This window comes from Drosophila eugracilis, unplaced genomic scaffold (genome assembly GCF_018153835.1).
Source record: "Drosophila eugracilis isolate 14026-0451.02 unplaced genomic scaffold, ASM1815383v1 contig_2157, whole genome shotgun sequence".
In the NCBI taxonomy this organism is placed as follows: Eukaryota; Metazoa; Arthropoda; class Insecta; order Diptera; family Drosophilidae; genus Drosophila; species Drosophila eugracilis.
The window spans coordinates 49111-64222 of NW_024573041.1; the positions used below are offsets into that span (position 1 = coordinate 49111).

The window sequence follows — 15112 nt, forward strand, 5'->3', positions numbered from 1 at the left end:
AGCAGGTCCACTGGATCACAGCCGGCATCTCTCGCAAGAGTCCCACAGGGGCTTTGCATCTCTTACGCGTCGGACCCCAAGGGCCTCGCGTCATCTCTCGCAAGAGTCCCACAGGGGCTTTGCATCGCTTACGTGTCGGACCCCAAGGGCCTCGCGTCATCTCTCGCAAGAGCCCCACAGGGGCTTTGCATCGCTCACACGTCGGACCCAAAGGGCCTCGTGGTATCTCTCGCAAGAGACCCACAGGGGCTTTGCATCTCTTACGCGTCGGACCCCAAAAGCTTCGCGTCATCTCTCGCAAGAGCCCTACAGGGGCTTTGCATCGCTCACACGTCGGACCCAAAGGGCATCGTGTTATATCTCGCAAGAGACCCACAGGGGCTTTGCATCTCTTACGCGGGCCTCGCGTCATCATCTCACCCGAGACCCACTAGGTTTCCATTCACTCTTTCTCATACCGAACCCCAGAGTTCTTTTCTTTCTTTTCTTTTTACATTCACACTCGCTCGCGTGTAGGCCCTCGGGCCTACACACGCTCCATCATTCCTTTTCTTCTTTCCCTTTCTTAGCTAGCGGATCACCAAGACGGCCTGGCGCTGTCCTCACGCGGCATCCCCACGGCCCACGACGGAGCATCGAAACCCCGGCTACCCCCTACGGAAGCTCTCTCTCCCAGGCCCGCCGATCCTCCCCGGCAACGACCAACCGATCCCTTTGAATTAACTCTGTAACCATAGATATGAAATAAATAACTAAGATCTGTTCTATTCTTAACAAAACAAGCTGCGTCTTACTCTGGGTGGAATCTTTTTTGCATTAACCACACCTGACATCAAATTAAATGTTGGAACGAACTGCTGGTATCCGGTGAACTGTCCCAGCCACCCCAAATCAGGACCCTTACATGGCGCCTGAACAGGTTGAAGTGGTTGCAGGAAGAAGGACACCAAGAGAGTAATGTCGAGCAGGGTATACCAGGCTACAAAAGCAGTGCTGGTAGAATACGCGAGTGAATTCGGCGTAGACCCAAGCGGAGGATCAAGGGAACTAAGACAGAGATTGGCGACATACACAAAGAGCACGGATCACACAGAGAAAATCAGGTCAAGATTGATGGAGGTATCAAATAATTACAAGAAAATGGAAATACCGGGTGGAGGAGTCCAGGTCGAGCCGGACAGCAAAAGGACGGCCACGAAAGAGAAAGCACGGAGCACTAGAGACAGGAGGAAAGTGGAAACTCTAGACAGAGTGAGAATTTGGGGAATACGGTACCAGGGCACATCCAAACCACTGGAGTTTCTAGGCAAGATGGAGGAATGGGCCATAGGATATGACATAGACAAGGATGAATTGGTACAGACGATGCCAATTTTCTTGGAAGGCGCCGCAGAGGACTGTTGGAATACGACGCCAAATCGGGTAAGGACATGGGAAGAGCTGAGAAGGGAACTCCTAGAGTACTTCTTACCGCCAAGGGATCAGGAGCAACTGGATGTGAAAATCGGACAACTCCGACAGAAGGAGGGAGAACCAACACGAACACACGCAATGGAGCTGAGGAAGCTGATGAGATTCACCTATTACTCGGAGGAGGAAAAACTGGATAGGATCTACAAGAACTGCCGGAGCAAGATAAAACTATATGTACGAAGATCAAGTTTTGCGTCGCCAACAGAGTTCCTAACACTGGCAGAAGAAGTGGAGGAAATTGAGGCGGCGGAAAGTCAGAGACAACCGGCAGAGGCAAGGGGCCACGGACTTAGGTCACGAGAGCATGTGGCAACCCGCCTAGGCTATTCTGCTGGGTATGCGGAAAGAACGAGAAAAGGACAACAGAGTGTTGTAGACCCCGGTCGGAAAACGACAGGAGGCTTGAGCATGTGACGCTGGCAGCTCAAGACCGAACACAAGGACCGGCGGGAGGAGAATAGATAAGCTACGATGGATTCCAGGCAACGGCAGAGGTAAGAATCGGAACAAGGAGGGCGAAGGGAATAGTAGGCACCGGGGCGTCAAGAATCGTAATCGACAGGAGAAGATGCCAAAACTTGAGGAAGCAGGGTAGGTGGAACGAGGCGGGGGAGGAAATAACCCTAGCAAACGGGACAAGACAAAAGGTCATAGGGAACTTCACCACGCTAGTCCGGTTCGGGAGCAAGCGATTCAAGCTAAGTTTCTTGATCCTGGACCAGGTAACAGGAGGAATGCTGCTTGGGATGGACTTCTTAGCAAAAGTAGGAACTATAATACGATGCGGCCACCAAGAAATAGCCATCAGAGAGCCTCAGGAGGAACCGAAACGGAAACAGCGGGAAGAAGCAGGGATAAAAACGGAACCATCCGACGAAGAGATCCAGACGTTCCTGGAGGACCAAATGATGGTGTTTGAGAGAATGAAGGGATGCAGTACGATCGCAACGCATACAATATACATGAAGGAAAGGCCGGTGAAGCAGCGCTATTACCCGCGCAACCCAAAACAGCAAGCCATTATAAACGAACAGGTGGATGAACTGTTGGACCAGGGGCTGATAGAACCCTCGCGAAGCTCGTACAGCGCACCGGTAGTCTTGGTACGAAAAACAACGAATGGAGAATGTATGTCGACTACAGGTTGCTAAACGAGAAAACGGAAAAAGACGCATACCCGGTACCAAGGATGGATTTCATATTGAACCAACTCCGGGAGGCCAAGTTCATTAGCACAATCGATCTGAAGGCAGGGTATTGGCAAATACCTATGGACGAGGATAGTAAACAATACACGGCATTCACGGTACCGGGACGAGGTCTGTTCCAATGGAAGGTGATAACTGGTAACTGGAAGAAATAAGCGGGAGCACCTAGAGAAGCTGCAGGAGGTATTTAGGAGGCTCCAGGAAGCGAACTTAAAGATCAACGCAGGAAAATTCCATTTCTTCCAGAAAGAACTAAGGTATCTGGGACATATCGTGACTGATCAAGGAATGCGGACAGACCCAGATAAGGAACAGGCGGACCCGCTCCAGGAGCTAACACGGAAGTGGAGAAAATTCGACTGGCAACCTCGGCACCAGGCAGCATTTGATCGAATAAAACCAGCTTAACACAGGCACCAGTGTTGGCTTGCCCAGATTTCACTAGGCAGTTCGTATTCCAAACGGACGCCAGTGACTTCGGGATAGGTGCAGTGCTGACGCAGGAAACCCCAGAGGGGGAACGAGTGATAGCATATGCGAGCAGGAGGTTGAACCAAGCGGAGAGGAATTACAGCGCCACGGAGAAAGAATGTCTCGCCATATATTGGAGCATCCACAAGTACAGGATGTACTTGGAGGGCTACAAGTTCGTAGTAATAACCGATCATCAGGCCCTCAAATGGCTGAATTCGATCGAAAGTAGAGTGGTGAGGTGGGCATTAGGCTTATAACCGTTTCAATTTGAGGTGAGATACCGCAAGGGGAAACTAATCGCCGTGGCAGACGCATTATCCCGCGCACCGCCAGTCGAGATAAAAATGGCAAGAACAGGACAGGGATGACTGGAGGAGAAATACAAGGAGTGCCAGAAGAACCCAGGAAACGAGGAATATAGGATCGAGGGCGGCAGATTGTACAAGCAGGGCACCAAGGAGAGAGACCTTAACCCCTGGAAGCTGTGCGTCACTGGAGAAGAAGTGCAATTGGTACTACGAGAGAACCACTGCCTGGAGACGGCAGGCCACCTAGGAATATTCAAAACACTCAAAAGGGTCACAAAGCAATATTTCTTGCCTGGTATGAAGAAGGACATCGTGACTTTCGTGAAGGCGTGCGAGACCTGTCAGCGGTACAAGGCATCGCAACAACAATCAGCGGGACAGATGCTGACAAGGATCGCCGAGGCCCCGCGGGAAACCCTATGTGTGGATTTTGTGGGCCCACTACCAAGGTCACGGCACGGGAATACTATTTTAGTAGTGATCGTGGATAAATTCTCGATGTGGGTGGAATTAACGGCGGTGCGGTAGGCAACGGCAGACACGTTCCTGAAGGTATTCCGGGAAAAGGTCATAGCGAGGGTTGGAGCCCCGAAGATCCTGATATCAGACAATGGAGTGCAATTCACCGGAAGAAAGACCAAGGCGGCCATGGAGCACTGGGGAATAAAGCAGCAGTTCACTGCGCCGTACACACCGCAGCAGAACCCGACCGAGCGCACGAACCGCACAGTAAAGACCATGATAGCAGAATTGACTGGAGGGGAACAAACCAGATGGGACGAGAACCTGCCGGAGTTAATGCTAGCTTATAACAGCAGCACCTCGGAGTCAACGGGTCATAGCCTGGCACAATTGCTCTATGGAAAAGACTTGCGGTTGCCCGGAGCGCTGTTCGACAAAGTCACGAAAGGCTCCGGTCTTGTAATGGAATCGGTTACCGACAGATGGGAGAGACTAAAGAACACCAGGTCTGAAGCTTACAGGAACATGGAAGACGCAGCGGAAAACCAGAAACGGCACTATGACTTACGGAAAAGGGTATGGAAGCCCAGAATAGGGCAATTAGTATGGTTCAGAACACACTTTCATCTAGCGCGGCAGACAAGTTTAACGCGAAGTTGGCACCAAAATACGACGGGCCATGGGAGGTACGGGGATTTCCATCGCCGGTAATCGCGGAATTAAGAAAGCAAGGGGGCAAGAATAAAAAACGGGCATACGTGAGGGATTTAAAAGAATATCAAAATAACACTAACCCGATATCACTGGCCCTATTCGGGCCCTGGGTTTCTGGCTCGTTGACTGCTTCCTGCAAATCTTCAAGGGATGCCGTTCTGCGTTGCCAGCTCTGGGTATGTTGCAAGCGCACTATGGTGGGAGAAACGAACTTAATGACTTTGTACGGGCCTTCGTACTTGGGTGCTAGTTTAGCGGCAAAGTTATCCGCCGCCCTGGACAAATGGTGCTGCTTTACTAGGACCAGCGATCCTATGGTCGGTCTCCACGCACGTCGCCTGAGATCATAATGCTTCCGTGGCTCCAACGAAGCTCTCTGAGTGTTCTCCTGTACCACCTTGAAAATGTCCCGTAGCAATTCCGCTTTCGCTTCGGGTGAACGTGGCGCTTGGCTTGGTCCCGAAGTCACTTCATCATACAAGGCCCCTGGGAGTCGTTGTTCTCCGCCTTGGACGATGAACGCTGGACTGAATCCGGTTGAGTCTGAGATGCTGCTATTAATTGCCAGATTGGCCCTTTCTGTCGGGTTCTGGTGCGGAGTATAAGGTACTGTTGGATCTCCATTCCCGCCTGCTTGCAGAAAGCTTTGAATGAACGACTCGTAAATTGTGTCCCATTATCGCAGACAAATGTTCGGGGAATACCAAAGTGATTTAAAATCCTCTCCCGAAAGGATTTTTCGAGATGAGCTGAAGTAGCTTTCCTCAAGGGGACCAACTCAACCCATTTCAAAAAGGCGTCGAAGAATACGAGCAGCATCGAATCTCACTCTTGGATCGGTTTGGTTTGGCTGACTTTGAACCGTTGGCAAGTGTCACACTTGCGGACATACCTGGCAATATCGCGGAAAAGACCCGGCCAGTAATATCTCTGGGCGATCCGGGTGGTTGTCTTCCTGATCCCGAGATGTCCTGCCGTGGGCTGGTCATGGCATTCCGACAGTACTCGCTGTCGGTGTTCCTTGGCCACGCACAGTTTCCAGGGCACAGAGTCTTCGTCGTCGGGTCGGGATCCGATATGCCGATATAGCTGTTGGTTCTCGTACGCGTAGTCCGGGTAATCTTTAGGCCTGTCCTGAACAAGTTTCAGCATCCGCTGGTCCCATGTGCATCCCGGCTTATCCTCCTGGATGAACTGAAGAACTTCCAAAGGCTGTCGAGAAAGTGCATCTGCAACAATGTTCTGGCTCCCGCGTCGATAGGTGACGTCAAACTGGTACTGCTGCAGTTCCAACGCCCAGCGCGCTATGCGGCCGGTGGGATTATCAATCGAGTTGAGCAACTTCAAGGCACCTCGCCTTCCGTCCGTTATCACCTCGAATCGATAACCTTCCAAGTAGCATCGGAGTTTCCTGATGGCCCATATGATAGCCAGACACTCCTTGTCTGTGGTGGAGAAGTTCTCCTCTGCGGCGATGAGGCGTCTGCTGGCGAATGCGATGACTCGTTCTTTTTCCTGGATTTTCTGCGTTAAAACTGCTCCTAGACCGATGTCGCTGGCGTCTGTTTGCAACACGAACTTCTTGTTGAAGTCTCCCGTTGCCATTTCTTTCCTTTCTTGAGTAGCAAAGACATGGGCTGCACTACGCTGGCAAAGTTGGGTACAAATCTCCTGTACCAGGACGCGATCCCAAGACATCTCCTCAACTCCTTGCATGTGTTGGGCGGACTCAGTTGCCGTACTGCTGAAATCTTGTCGGGATCCGTATGAATTCCCCCCAAGTACTCCAGCCTGCGCTTAAAGAAACTGCATTTCTTCGCGTTGAGACGAAGGTTCGTCTCTGGTAGCCGTCGGAATACTTCTTGTAGATGCTGCACATGCTCCTCCAAAGTGCGGCCGATGATGATGATATCATCCAAGTACGCAAACGCGTTGGGCTCCATGTCCGGGCCTATGACGCTGTCATCACTTTCCAGTGGTACAAGCCCCTCCCGGGGACTGTAAATGCTGTGCACTCGCGGCTGGACTCGGCTACAGGAATTTGCCAATATCCGCTCTTCAAATCGAGCGTCGATATGTACCTGGCATGGCGCAGACGCTCCAAGATGTGCGTTATCCTTGGCAGCGGGTATGCATCTGGAATAGAATGGGCATTTAGTTGTCGAAAATCTACACATAGTCGCATCTCTCCAGATTTCGTGCTCACGAGTACAATAGGGGCGCTGTGGGGGCTCCGTGAAGGCTCTACACAGTCGTTGTGTAGCAGTTCGTTGATCTGCTCATTAATAATCCTTTGCATCGCAGGATTCTTGGGAAACAACCTCTGTTTGATGGGCTTATCATCCCGCATCGTGATCGTATGCTCAGCGATATTTGACACTCCCGTCAATCCTTCGAATTTGGCCAATTTCTCCTGTAAGAATTTGTTTACCCAGGGTTCTAATTCTTCTTGCTCGGGGTTTGCTGTGATTACGGCTAGTGCTCCTCCAGCGTCAGGTGTGTACCCTGGTCTGGCTGGGGAAGGCGCTCGCCCTTCCTCTACTGGTTCCGCTGAAACAGTGGCTTGATTCCGTCGAAACGGATTATTTCGCACAGCGTTGTCGTCTCGAGGCCCTAAAATACTGCGGGTCGGGGTGGCTTCCCTCTCGTTATTTGGATCGTTGCTTGCTGGAGTTAACGCGTTCGTCAAGAGAGAAGGCATAGCTAAGTCGTTTGTGGTACTGCTGATTAGGAGAGAGTGGCAGACACGCCACAAAGGAAGACCATGCCCAATAGCACGTCTTTCATGATCGAAGGAAAAACTAGCAGTGGAACGGTGACCCAACGTCGGTCCAACCGAACTTCGGCTACCAGAGACTTGGTTATCTCCTTGCGTGAGCCTTCCGTCAGGCTGACATGAGTGTGTACCGACCGTACGTTAAGTGGCGTCCCTACACGATGAACAACTCGTTCGCTCACGAAGCTTCTGCTAGCTCCGGTTTCTATAGTAGCGTTAAACTCCCGACCCTCGATTTGCACCTGCGCGATAATTCTGCTCGACTGAACCTGTAAGATTTCTCCTAATTCCGGGGATTCCTGTAGGCAGTCTCCGTCCGCTCCCCGAGGGGGCGAAGACTCCTCTCGTTTCCCGGCTGGGTACGACGGCAACACTCGAGAATGCGTACTCCTTGGCGACCACAGTCCCAACAAAAGAGGACTCTGGGATTGCGACATGTAGCTGACTGGTGACCCTCCTGGGCACAATTCCTGCAAGCAAAACTGAAATTCGTCACCATTGACATGTTCACCACTCGAGGAACTGATTGTGGAACTGTGGCTGGGGTGGGTGGTCGTCTGGCTGGTCGTGCGAAATTTTGTTGACCTGTTGGTGATGCTCCTGCATACGCTGGGATCTCGCACTCGTTCTTTCTCGGCGCTGGCGGTGGTTCGGCCAACATTCTGGCATGGCTTCCCATGCTCCGATCGCGGGTGACCTCGAAGTTTACCGCTAAAGTGGTAAGTTGCTCCAAAGTGGTGAAGTCGTGCCTCCTTGCGTACATCTGATACTCCGGTTGGAGATTTTCATAGATACGTTCCAACTCCTGCTCCGCATTATACCCCGCCCTGTGCATCATGAGTCTGATGCTGACTAGGTATTGTTTGAAAGTTTCTCCCGAGGTGTTAGATGAAGATGATGGGGTCCGTTGTTCCGTCAAAAGTGATTCCCCAATTCTTCAGCTTCTCTGCTAGCGTGGCTGCGGACATCTCTGCTTTCCTGGGAAAAATATCCCGCTTGGACGCATGGATCTCCGTGTCTCCGACTACATCGTCGGCACCTCTGCCTTCCAGTGCTGGCACCTGAAGCTGCGTTGGACCCGGTGGGGGTGCGTTCGGAGTCGGCGAACGCTGCTTCCTATCCGTTAGCGCGGCTGTAATTTCCGCCTCGCGTTACTGTAGTCGGTCGGCTATCATCAGCACGTGATCGTCCCGATTATTAAAAGCAACCAGCTGGCTCCTCATTTCCTCAACTGTTCCGGTTGCTTCCAAGGAAAACTCTTTCAGAATCGCCCCCAATTCCCGCTTCCGGAGATACGAAATCCAACGCGCGCCCATATTCCTGTGATATAAGAGTTAACTGGCAAACGACAGGAAAAATTTCGATGGGACGAGAGAAATTCTTGAACGAGGGTCAAACGAGGTTTGAACTGGTTAAAATCTTCATCAAAATTTTATTTTATTTGTCACCAAGAATTTACTGCATTCCCCCGTACAACGATGGTGACCACAATCCAATGTCCAATTTTAATTCCTAAATTTTTGACGGCGATTAAATTTTGTTCGACGACGAGGTAGTTTTAAATTCTCCCACGGCGATGTTTTAGAGAGCTGCTGATGCACGTGTTGACTCGGCGACGGTTGTATGAGAAGTTACCAAACCTCGCCAACCGATGTGATCCCGTTGCCTGTCCTCGACCGACCCCCGCTCGTGTGAGAGAGACAACGATGAGAGTAAAACGAAAAGCAAAATGGCTGCGCTGTGGGGAGTATACGTTAGCTTTTCCCTACCTCGTGCTTTCGAAACTCTCGTGACCTGAGCTGGCTAACCTAGAGGACTCTCGCTCTCTCTCTCCGTTTATCTGCCTATATGTGTTTCTTCCTCACGTGATTTGCTGGCCACGTGATCTTGGAACAAATAATCTCTGATATTAGGTTAGGTACTTTGCTCTGCTTAGAAATAAATGTATGTGTGTCTGCGTGCGTTAGAAATGCTCTGCTGAAATTCGAATTTTTTTTTATTAGGTTCGATGCGCTGGTATATATATATTTTCTTGTTTTCTGCCCTAGACATTTTTGTGTCCCTCGATATATGACTCTCCTTACTCCTTACTTAAAAATTTCGTCTCCAAGTGACTGAACCGAAAATTTTTCAAACTCCATGTACCCAGATGGGTCTTAGCCCATATTTAGGTCGTATAAAATTTCGTAAACCTCATGTCCCTGTTCGGGCGCCATTCTGTAAAGAAGTCACGTTGGCTGGGATATACTCAGTCTCACCAGGGTCTCTTTACTGAAAATATTTGTAAAGATATGGGACATAAAGGTCTAGGACGAAAATTGATTGGCTGGCGTGAGATGTAGAGTGCCAGCCACCGAGGTACGGAGCGAGAAAAATAGTTTATTCCGTGTCTGCTGCAGAGCGGGGAAAAAGGAAAGGTCAGCAGTAAGGCGCATTTGGGCCTGGCTCATAACAGTCGCTACGAGAAGGCCGAGAGAGAGAGTATCGATTAGGGAGACAACTAATAAAAATCTAGGCATTTTTGTTTTGAAATATGTATATTTATGCGTGGCCAGATTTATTTTTATTTTTTTTCCCTTCGAGTTGTATTAAAATGAGGCGAGAAATATATTTACTGGAGCATTTTATTGATTTATTTGTAACCCGAGTTTCTACTTTACTTTATTTTGTTTTTCCCAGTGTACGGGTTAAAGGGTTCGGTTAAGTTATGGTAAAAAAAATCCTAGTCTACTTTGGCGAAGCCGCATCGGGGCCTTCGAGAAGTTTCTCATTGCCGGGGACTCTCGCTGGCCAAAATGCGGTTCACACCACTCTCTCACCCGTCTCGCTCTCACACACACACACTCGCGAGAATCCGGGTGCTCCACCGCTGGTCCTAGGCCGGCACACTCTCCTCGGGGTCGTCTAGGTGAACTCCTTCCCAGAAGAAATCGTGGGTTTCCTGGGTCACTGGGCACAAGTCACTCCACTCTCTTTGGGGCCCTTTTTTTTTCTTCCACAACTTTTTCGCACTCAGAACGCATCAAAAACTCCCCTTGTCCAACTAAATTTTTGCTCCGTCCGCACTTCTGATCCCGTCCGCCTCACTTTTTTAGAATCCGCCTTTGCCCCGCGTTTTTGTTCAAGTTTTTAATTTTCGGCGGCTCTGGGTTTTTTTCACTTCTCGAAGTTTCGGTACTCCTTCTCTCTCGCTCTTCCCTTGGCGCGTGCCAATTTTCGGTGGGTGTTTTCCTGCTCGATCGCATGTTCTCTCTCGCTTGCTCCTGTGCGGCGCTGCTCACGCGAGCACTTTTCGTGGTGAATATTTCGTTGCTCTCTTGGTGTGTGTGTGGCTACTGCCGATGCGAGAGCGGAGGGGAAAAGATAAACAGAATATATCGCTTGGGCTTAGCTTACTGTGAATCGAGATAACTACAAATCTTACAATTATTGGTTAAGCTTACATATTAAGTGAACTGCGCAATGTTTTTTTTTCTACAAAGTTATTCGCTAGGGTTTTCTTTTGTTGTTAGCTGCTGTTGTTGTTGGCGCTATTTGTGAGGGGTCAACGACTCCTCACACAACAATGATCTGAAACTTTTACGCTTTTATCAATGAATAAATCTCCGCATGTACTACAATTTTCTACTGAGTGAAATGAATTTAATCGTTCGATTGATAGCGGCCTTAACAGTATATTTACATTCAAGTGATTTTCATACAACATTAAACAATCACTGTATAAGTTAACAATGCAACGGTGATCTGAGCTAAGAACACGACGACGGACGGCACACGAAGTCTTACGACGGACGCGGGCCGACGGCCGTGATCTGTGCGAGATTAAACTCTCTCTCTCTGTTATGTTAATTAGTTCTCAGCTGGCAGCCAAAGAATAAAGGCACGTCTTCTAACTAGAAGAAGTTCAGCAGCATCAACATCACTGATCGTGGTCTTGTTCGGTGGTCTAACCGGCCGTTCTAGGCAGCAACTTGCCGCAACGGTACATCAGAACCAACAAATCCATGAGCAGCACGTGCCATGGAGTAACCTCCTGCAAGACCTGTGCAGGTGAAGAATATTGTGGGCAAACGCGCCGCAACAATATTCTATAACTTTATCTGGCGCCCGACCGATTCGAAGACCCCTACAAGATCTCCAAGCCTCGAAGACACAAGAAGAAAATCATCATCTTAAAATTGGTACCCTAGGACGGATTATTCTGGACGCACAGAAGATAGCAAAAAAGAAGAAAGAAAATTTTCATAGATTCATATAAGTGAAACCTAAAAAGATAAGCGCTTAGCTTAGCGTCTAGCTTGGCGACGGTTTAAATTTTTTTTGATACTTCTTTTTGTGCGTTTTTCGCTCGCTTGCGTTTGGTCTTGATAGCGATTGTATGAGCGATTCACAGTCTGAAGACTTGGTTGGTCAGCTAGGTAATCTCTTTATATCAGAAGAGGCCACCGAACATATAGTACAGGAAAAACAAAACATGGATCCACAACAACTGCAGAAAAAAGAGTTTGAAGAGAAATTGAGGGAAGTCACTAATAGGTTTAGCGCTGCGACAGTATCTGCCCCCTAATATTGCAGTATAATTGCCTTTTGCTGTACCTGGTAATGTGCCTTGTGTCGAAGGCCTTGATGGGATAACATCATTGCCAGAGTTTGATGGGTCACAGAGAAAATATGTTTCAACGAACCGTTGTCGATAAGAGGCCATTAGAGAAGATGGTCGTAGATACAACATCGTCGAAAATCCATCAATCAACAAACTTTCAGATGGTGAAGAAGAAGCAGACTATAAAAGTGATGCCTTCCATTTTTCAGGGGATCTTCCCTGTTTCCGTTCATCAAACGAACAGTAGCGGTGGAATCACGAAAGTTTAGACACAGAGGCCTCTAAAAGCTACATCAAGAGTGAGATTGGGTGCCCCACTTCAATTCTCGTTGATTCTCCATTTACTGTCGAGGCGATTCATGGGTTTGAAAAAATAGAACACAAATGCCATTTTTATCTTTTTGGCGTAGTAAGCCCTTTTTTCTTATTACCCGGACTTAAAACTTTTGACGGCATAATTGGCCTTGACCTTTTAGCGTAAGTAGGGGCGACCATTGATTTTAAAAGCAATTCCATTAGATTTATTGGGGGAGGTGAGGATCTGCACTTTCAAAAATGCGCTCAGGTTAACTTTACGAAGATTGAGGGTATTGCCGTGCCCCCAACAGTGCAGGAAAGTTTTCAGCAGATGATGTCTAAATACTCGGGGCTTTTGCTTACCCAAATAAGAAGTTACCTTTCGACAAAAACGTTGTAGCGACTATTCGGTCAGAGGATAATGAGTCAGTATATTTAAAGCTGTACCCGTGTCCGTTGGGTGCTGCCGCTTTTGTCAATCATGAGATCAAAGACTTATTCAAAAGTGGGAAAATTCGAGCATCTCGGTCTCCCTACAATAACTCCATATGGGTTGTAGGTAAAATAGGCACCGACGCCTCGGGATCACCTAATAAACGCTTAGTAGTCGATTTTGGAAAAGTACATTTGAACCCTATTGCCGATTGCCAAGTGTTGGCAAATTAAGTGGACTGTATTTTTTTTTTCTAGGATTCGAGTTTATTTCTTAATTATAAGCGGGTTTACAAAATGTTAAGCGGGGCAGGTTGCGAGCGAGTACAAAACTATGTATATTAAGCGGGGCAGGTTGCAAGCGGTTGCGAGCGAGTACAAAACTATGTATATTAAGCGGGGCAGGTTGCAAGCGGTTGCAAGCGAGTCCAAAACTATATATTAAGCGGGGCAGATTGCAAGCGGTAGCGAGCGAGTCAAAAACTATTTATTAAGCGGGGCAGATTGCAAGCGGTTGCGAGCGAGTCAAAAACTATATAATTACTGCCGAAAAAACGTGCAGAAAAACGAGTGATACTGCAATACCAATGCAAATATACTGCAATTTCGTCTATGCGTGTGAGCTTCAAGCTTTGAGACGAAAAACGAAACAATGATGTGCATTTAACTAGCTACGATTAGAACAACAATACAATGATGAGCATTTAACTAGGTGTGATTTGAGAATAAAACAATAATGATAAATGACCGATCTATTCTTCAACATACCGGCCCCCTGAACGACGGTTCAGTTCAAAGGAAGCACAAATTCGTAATGGGGCCTCTGATCCTAACCAGGATGAAGTTGTACGACTCGTCCCAACACAAGATGGCTATCTCTAGCAGGAAGAGTATAAGTCCCAGTAGCGTGGAGACGGCCCACGCTGTTTCAATATACCAATGCAGACGTTCGTGCGGAGATTCATGGACCAGGGAAATACTGTGCAGATTACACACCGTCTGGAAGTTTGGCAGGATGCAGGTGCTGATTATCAGGGCCAGCATGTGCACCTCCACCAGGAGGGTGCTGCAGATGGCGAAGGCTATCAGCAATCCCGGTGGTACACTTGTGTCGGGATCCAGTTGCACTTCCACCATTGCCACCATGGCAAATCCTGAGAGCAGGGCTGATATCTTACAGGAAGCCTTGAGATTGGCCCGACTCAGCTGATGTTTTCCTCCAGGATAAATACGTGGGCGAGTGGAGATCCTCGCCGGACTGCGACATGCTGCTGCTGGCGGTGCGGTGATGTCCGCGCGGCTGAAAGCGGTAGGATTGATTCTGTTGGTAGGTAGGCAACTGAAAGGGCGGCGGCTGGGCCGCCAATGAGGGCGATGCTATGGAGGATAGTGGTGCGAGTGATCCTAGCGGCGCTATTGGTGCTACTGCTGAAGCTGCTGCCGCTGAAGCTGCTATCGCTGAAGCCGTGAATGCTGGCGAGCCGTCTCGCTGCGCAGTGAAGCGTCTCGTTTGCGGCTAATTTGAATTGAACTGGCTGTGATAGAGGTACCGCGACGACCCAAGAAAATTGCTCGCTCTGAGATTGCCCAGTTGGTGAGCGGGCAGCTGGGTGGTCTGGTGGGACTGGGGGGCTGTTGGTGGATTTGACTGAGGTTCGGATCTTGGCGCATATGATCGCCGTAGTCGCCGGTTGCCGCTGTGAGTGTAGCCGCCGCCGTATAGGCATCGACACTGGCCGCCAATCTGGCAGTGGCATGTAGAGCGCTCGCCAAGGCCGAAGGTTGCTGCCGAATCTCCTTGCGGTTCGGCTGCGGATGCACCTGTTCCATGTCCATGAAAGAGCGAGCAAGGGAATCCAAATCTTCGTAGGCGTGGTGTACTTGTGCTAGCGTGACCTCGGCTAACTCGCCCCGGGTTAGCATGCGTGCGTGGAATTCCAATCTGTTGGATAAACGACTCAGCCATGGTTATTGTTGATCCAGTATCGAGCAATATCCTACATGAGGTCTTGTTGCCACATGTGTCAATTACATTGGCTAGAATAGTTGGCAGTAGGGCTTGATTGTTGGCCCTCTCCACAGTATGATGGCTGACAGCAGCAGTATTCATACCAGCATCAGGATCAATCGAAGGAAATATATTAACCTCAGCCGCAGACATGTGGGCGGAGGCCAACGGAATCGATCTAGACTCTTCCGGGTGGACTAGCGTGTGATGCTTAGCGTTGCACTGACGGCAAGTGTTCTAGTTTGGATAGCAAAATATAAATTAGCCACACATCGCGGCTGTCACAGTTCAGCGCGTGTGGGCCTCGAATACATTCGTCGGCAGAGTCAATTACCCTACGTAACTCTGCGATATTCA

General features: G+C 49.2%; 1 pseudogene; it reads right to left on the minus strand.

The window, feature by feature from the left end:
* Positions 1-8299: 8299 nt before the first annotated feature.
* LOC108113320 lies at positions 8300-14768 on the minus strand (annotated as a pseudogene).
* Positions 14769-15112: the final 344 nt, after the last annotated feature.